Source organism: Pteropus medius, unplaced genomic scaffold (genome assembly GCF_902729225.1).
Source record: "Pteropus medius unplaced genomic scaffold, Ma_sr-lr_union100, whole genome shotgun sequence".
In the NCBI taxonomy this organism is placed as follows: Eukaryota; Metazoa; Chordata; class Mammalia; order Chiroptera; family Pteropodidae; genus Pteropus; species Pteropus medius.
The window spans coordinates 10,260,591-10,267,835 of record NW_024347788.1 but is presented as its reverse complement, the minus strand read 5'-3'; the positions used below and the strand labels follow the sequence as shown (position 1 = coordinate 10,267,835).

Genomic DNA, 7,245 nt, shown 5'->3' with positions numbered 1-7,245 from the left:
TTTTGCATGTATCTGTCCAGTTTTCCCACCACCATTTATTAAATAGAATGTCTTTGCCCCATTGTATATTCTTGCCTCTTTCGTCATAAATTAGTTGACAGTATAGTTGTGGGTTCATTTTTGGGCTCTCTTCTGTTCCATTGATCTATATGTCTGTTATAACGGCAGTACCATGATGTTTTGATTACTGCAGCCTTTTCATATAGTTTGATATCAGGTATTGATACCTCTAACTTTGTTCTTTCTTAAGACTGCTGTGGCTATTTGGGGTCTTTTATGATTCCGTATAAATTTTAGGATTATTTATTTGAATCCTATGAAAAATGATGTTGGTATTTTGATAGGGATCGCATTGAATCTATAGATTGCTTTGGGTAGTATGGCCATTTTGATGTTGATGCCTCCATTTATTTGTATCTTCTCTTTCTTTCTTCAGTGTCTTATAATTTTCTGAGTACAAGTCTTTTATCTCCTTGGTTAAATGTTTTCCTAGGTATTTCATTGTTTTTGATGTAGTTATAAATGGAATTGTTTTCTTAACTTCTCTTTCTGATAATTTGTTATTGGTGTATAAAGGTCATGCGGAGTTCAAGCACACCATTCATGAAGCCCTTACATAGTACCCACTCGTCCTACTGCTTGCGGTCAGGTCAGTGACTTTCTGTGGGTTTCGTTTCACTGGGAGGACATGAGCAGGTCTCTGGAAAACTTGATCTTGCCCTAGCACATCAACTGGTCTTTCAGTTAATGCCCCTAGCATATCAGCTGGTGTTTGATGATGGCATTCCAGATACCCAAACCGTCATGATTCATCAAGGGCACTGCCAAGCTATGTTCCTTCACTTTGGAATTTCTGTTGCCTCTGGAGTTTTCCATTGCTTTGTGAAGACTGGTTTCTAAAATTCTGATGAGATACCACATTTCAGTAGGCGTTATGGGATTACTGGAGGTAAAACTTGATATTCCAAGTATATAGGGCCAGTGCCATTCTCTCTTTGATATACAATACTTACAAGATTTAGTCAAACTGACTTCCTAGAAGCTCCATTGCACTGATGTCTCATATTGACTTACTCTCAACTTTGATCTAAAATGTTTTTAAACCTTTATCACACATCCAACTATTAAGCTGGGTCTCATCAATTTTATATTTGGATTCAAATTCCTGACCTTACATTTATTCACTCTAAATATGAAGTGTGGCCCAAGGGATCCTTTTGAACCGTATTCTGTCCTTTAACACGTATTTCTCCTCTCTTAGCTTCACGTCACCCACCGATTTCATAAGCATCCCATTCTATATGTTTATCCAAGTCATATGCTGAAAACGATGAGCCAAATGGGGACAAGGAGATCCACTGGCACGTTTAACAACCATTGATTAATCAGTTTTGAACGCACCTACTTGTAATCTTACCCAGCACAAATCTCCCCAGCATTTCCACTATGTATCCTCTCAAATGGCTTATTAAATTCCAGAGCCATTTAATCTATCCCTTTTTGTTCTGCTAGTCTAGCTATTCTTTCAGAAAAAGAAAATGTAAATAATTTTATATGACATTTCACATTAACATATTCGGGCTTGATAATCACTGTTTCTTCTTCCAAAGATTGCCTCACAAATTGTTCTTTCGAAGACATTAATTTTAGAATTTTCCTCAACATTGCTGTCAAGAGATAAATAATTTACTTTCTTCTCTCAAAAAATCAAAACCGTATGTGCTCATGGGCTTTCAGCACCTCTTCGCCTCCCCGTGGTTCTTCAAAAAGCATTGACAACGTTTCACGTATCTTTTTAAGACTAATCTTGGTATTCTGAGACATAATTTTTCCAGATCAGATGGTTTTTGCTCACCTTACACTTCTATTCCTACTCCTCATTTATTTCTGATGATTATTCTCCTACATCCACAGGTGAAATCAAAATAAGATTTGAAGAGCGTTATCAACTACAAATAGATAGGGGATAGTAAATATAGTGAATTCACTGATAGTAAGGAGCTCTATTTAAACCTGGAAAGATCGGTAATCACATCAAATTTACATTGACGAAAGCCTCCTACTAAAAAAACAAAGATTGCCATGTGGATGAAGAAAACAAAATGAATTTCCTGCTCACAATTTGACCATTGATACAGAAAGTTTGATGATAAAAGTATGGAAAAAGATATTCCATGCAAACAGTAACTGAAAAACAAGTATATTAATATCATACAAAGTAGTCTTTATGAGGAAGTTGTTTTTATATAAAAAGAAAGATATTTTTTTGATGATCAGTTCACCAGGAAGATATAACAATTCTTAATCTGTATCCTATAATACCTAACCGCAAAATATATAAAGCCAAACTTGAGCAAGCTAAAAGAAGAAATAGATAAATCTAATGTTCTAGCGAGAGAATTTAAGACAATGTCTCAGTAACCAATAAATGGAGTTCTTGACGAAATTTCAGTATGCATATAGAAGATATCAACAACACAACGAACAAACTTGACCCAATGGGCAGATATAGAACAGGGCACCCTTAGCTTCAGAGTAAACATTCTTTTCAGACACACGTACAACATTTACAAAATTACAGTGGGCCATCACGTTAAAAGTTTCATAACACACAATGTCTTACCAGTTATCTCGCCATTGAAATGAAGAGAGCAACTAATGACATACATCTGATAAGAATTTTCTCATATGTTTGGAAACTAGAATATATACTTCTAAACAGCCCATGGGCCAAGGAAAAATGAGGAGTAGAAAGTATTTTTATCTGAGTTACAATGAAAAATAATTATCGGCCCTTCTGAGACATAATTTTTGCTATATTTAGAAGGAAATTCATAAATTTAAATGAATTTATTAGAAAAAAGAAAGTTTGAAAATCAAATGTCATAAGCATACACATAAAGAAGTTAGTAAAAGAACAAAAATTAAATCTAAAGAAAGGAGGAGGAAAGAAAACTAGGAATAGAATAAAAAGGATCAACATACTTTGTTATGACGCCAAACACAAAACCAATAAACTTCAGAAAAGGCACAAATAACTAATATCAGAAATTTAAAAAGCATATCTTTTCAGTCTTTTTCAAACGTTAAATATTTTAACAGTTTATTATAAATAAATGTATCCCAAAAGTTCAAAATTTAGAGAAAATATAGAATTCTTAGAAAATTCTGTCTACGGCTATGTTACCCTGAACAAGCCCGATCTCATCTGATGTCGGAAGCTAAGCAGAGATGGGCCTGGTTAGTACTTAGATGGGAGGCCACCTAGGAAGACCAGGTGCTGTAGACGTAAAAAATAAAGTAAAAAATAAGGGATTGTAAGCTGACAAGGTCCTTGCAATCTGTGAAGTTGCCTTGCCCATAAATCAATCAATCAATCAATCAATCAATAGAAAATTCCCCTTATTAAAGTGAACATAAGAAATAATAGAAAATCTTCATAGTCTTGCACCTACTAAGGAAGTTAAACCCATAATAGCACCGATTTTATACAAAGTATTTCAGAGAGAAGAAAAAGAAAGACTATATCTGTAAATGTTTTCTGAAACTAGCATAATTCTGATAGTAAAGCTTGGAAAGAACTATAAAAGTAAAAGAAAGGAAAATTACAGGCTAACTTTGTTTATGAACATAGGGTTCTAAATAAAATAGTAGCAACAGAAAGTTAGCCATTTATAAAAGGGGCTTATATCCTGAATACATAAAAACTTACTAGAGATCTGTAAGAAAGAGACAGACAGGCGACCTAATAGAAAAATGAGCAAGAGAAATAAATGGACATTTCACATCTTTGCATAATGTTAGCCATTCAAATATTCTTTCTTGCAGATATCTGGGGAGCCCTATTTCCCTTCGATGGTTTGCAAGGACTAAGTTCTAAAGGGGAAGGAAAGAAGATAAAGTATAGGCCATAAACAAATCTTCACATTTCTCTATTTTTTCCCTTTTGCCAACATGACTCTGTGCAGGCTGCTGGCCAGCTTCTGGAGCCACCGTCACTGCCTCTCCCCTGACTCAGCCCTGTCTCGGCCATCGTCGTACGAGTCCCGCATTGCTTTATGTTGCAGCTGTGGTTGGAACTTGCCCTCCTCAGAACACCCCTTTCTATATATACTGGGGGGCACTGCGTTAACATCAGTGCAGCAGATGTGGCTGGTGCCCCTGGCTGATCCAGCCTTCAGCTGGCTCTGGAAGGTGGGGAGCCTTGGTGTTCGAAGCTCCCCTGCTAGGAGGTGCCTGGGTGGGATGCACTTTGCACTGTCACCCGGGGTGGCCCAGAGCCATGACTGCGGTGGGCATCACAAAAGACCGTCTCTCACCTCCCGTGGGATCGACTCGGGTTTCATTCAAACTCCAGTGTTCCCATTAGCCGCGGGAGCAGAGTCCTCACATTGGTCTTACAGAGAGAGAGGTTTTCAATATTTATGAAGGAGGGAAATGAGTCTCAGAAAGGTGAATCACCTTATAGAGGTCACATGCCCAGGAAGTGGCAGGGCAGGGACGTAAACTCAGCTCTGAGTTTCCCTCCCTGTTCTTCTCAGTCACCCACTCTGCCTTAAGCCAGTAAAGAGGACTCCATGAGAACAGCCTGAGCTTGATTTCTGTCTCTATCCGGGAGAGACTACTTTAAGCCAGGCCCCTTCACACAACGCGCTGGCCTCACCCTAGACCAGCCGAATCAGAATTTCTGAGGGGGAGGGACAGGTTACTAAGCATTCTGCAGATGGTTCTAACGTGGATTCCTGTCCGAGAACCTTCAGGCTAGCGCCAACTCACTTCTTTTTCAGGAGCTCTCGAATGTTCTGCAGTCACTTCAGACTCAAAACATGTGAACCAGATATTAGACACCCCGCCTCCCAAATCATTCTCCTTTTCTCGTGATGATGTGCCCCGATTCTTTCAGGCTTTCCTGGGGACTCAAAAGCTCAGCATCTTCTTTTCTTCCAAGGCTTTCGAGGAGGAGGCTTTATTAACCTGCGTGTTGTCGCCGACAGAAGCTAATTCTCTTCGCAGCAGCCTCAGGTCATTCTCCTGGCGACTTCCGCTTCCGCCGCCCTCCGTGGCAGCTTCTCTGCGTGGAGAACTGAACAGGAGTCATGGCATCGCTTAGATCCCTGTTTCCTTTCATCGGCTGACGTTAATGTACTCTAGAAAGTAATTTTTCTCTTCTTCTCTTTCGTCAACGTAAGAAATGTCCAAACCTGTAGAGAATTTTTTTATTAGAGTCTATTTGAGCCAAACTGATAACATATGCCAGGGAGCAAGATCTCGAATGCTCCCGAGGAGGGGACGTAGGGCAGATGACATGGAAGTGGGGGAAAGCAAGGCGGGGATCGGATTATGGGACAGTTAACGACCCTGTGCTTGAGGGTCTATGGTTTATTTCAAAGCTGTGTAGACCCAGATGCACAGAAACAAAAGGCAGGGCTTGCTCAAGGCCAAGGTAAACCTTCTACTAGAAAGTTGCAGGCCTAGGGCGAGACCACCCCTGTGACCCGTCGGTCAGGAATTTATGATCTCATCTCCCTGTGAGGGGCCTTTCCATAGAACCCCCTTCTTTCAGCTACACTTTTTAACGACTTACGAGCAAATCGTCTCTAAAACAAGAACTTGACATTGGCACAATCTCAAATTAAGGCAACTCGAAGAATGCTTTACAGGACTGATTATAAAGCAACTCGAAATATAAGGTTATCTTCCCAAGGATAATTTTTGTTTCGTTTTGTTTTGCGAGGTAACAGGTTAACGACATACAAATTTCAGGTGTACGACATTATAATCTGATATCAGTACGCACTCTTGGGTGATCACCAAAAGTCTGGTTTCGTCTCTCACCCTGTATTTGACCCCCTTTCTCCCCTTCGCCCATCCCCCACACCACTCCCCTCTGGTAACCACCAGTCCCTTGTCTGTTTCTGTAAATTTGTTTTGTTGTGTAATTTGTTCATTCATTTCTTATTTTGTTTTATATGCCACATATGAGTAAAATCATCCAATTTCTGTCCTTTTCTGTCTGACTTATTTCACTTAGCATCATACGCTCAAGATCCATCCATGTTGTTGCAAATGGCAATACATCATCTTTTCTTATGGCTGAGTTGTATTACAAAGATAGTTTTTTGACCCACGTGAATATATACATTTTTAGAGATGTAGATGAAATTGTCAAATGCCAACTTACAGTTTTGAATGTTAATTTACATACATATTAATTACATATTAAATAATGTTTAATTAATATGTATTATAAACACATAGACAATTGTATAATATAGATCATAGTTTTGTATAATTCGGAAGTATTGCTTTTCCTTCTCATACTTCCTGAAAAAAATTATTCAAATGCTTTATATATACTTTTTACATCATCTCTGTCATTAAAGCTATATTAAATCATCAGACACATTTTTCTGCAGTATACCATCCTCATGTTGATATAATTTTTGGTGATACAGAATCCACTTAAGGTGCTCTAACTGAAAATTATATCCCAAGTACTATGTACACATTTATATATTTATGCATTTATTCGGCCAGTATTTGTTGAGCATGGACTGTGGCCTGGGAGCAGATCTAAGCCCTTTCATGTGCTGGAGATATAGTAGTGACTTATGACATATAAGTTCTGGTGGGGTTTGTGCTCCAGTGTGGGAGGTCACACGACAATCAGCTGCCGGGTGTGTCCTGTGAAGGACTGTGAAGACAGACAAAGGGGAAGGGGGAGGAGCCTGACGACAGAGAGTGAGATGCTTGCGCAGGGCGGCAGGAAAGGCCTCTTTGAGGACTGCGTTACCATTTATTTTATTTTCTGTATTCTGAAGCTTTGACCTCTCGGGCCTCCGCGACTGCTTAGGGTCTGCGTGGGGCGAGCCGATTCCTAGAGGAGTAAATGGCTCTCCCGTGGGCATGCGTTTCAGATTTAAACCAACCAACCAGAGCCCACGCCCAAAGCACTTGCTTTATTGAGCTCTCACACTTGGGGCCACTGCTCCCATTACCCCAGGACAGGTTTTAGGGAACGAGGACGGTCCCGACCCTGTGCTGCAGAGTCCACTGAAGTTACTCAAACCAGCCAGTCCTAAGGCTGCTTATCGCGCCCTGCCCTGTCCCATGGAGATGATGCTCTTGCCCACAGCGTCCGCCACCACCTCCCAAGGACCCAGCGTTTCCTCACATGGCCCAGCCTGGTCCCAGAGGGCCCGCTCCTCCTGGCAACCGAGAGCAGCAACCTACCTTTGCGATGAC

The 7,245-nt window shown here is 40.1% G+C and overlaps 1 pseudogene; it reads left to right on the top strand.

Moving 5' to 3' along the window:
* Positions 1-3,170: 3,170 nt before the first annotated feature.
* Positions 3,171-3,289, top strand: LOC120614479 (uncharacterized; annotated as a pseudogene).
* The last annotated feature ends 3,956 nt before the right edge of the window (positions 3,290-7,245 follow it).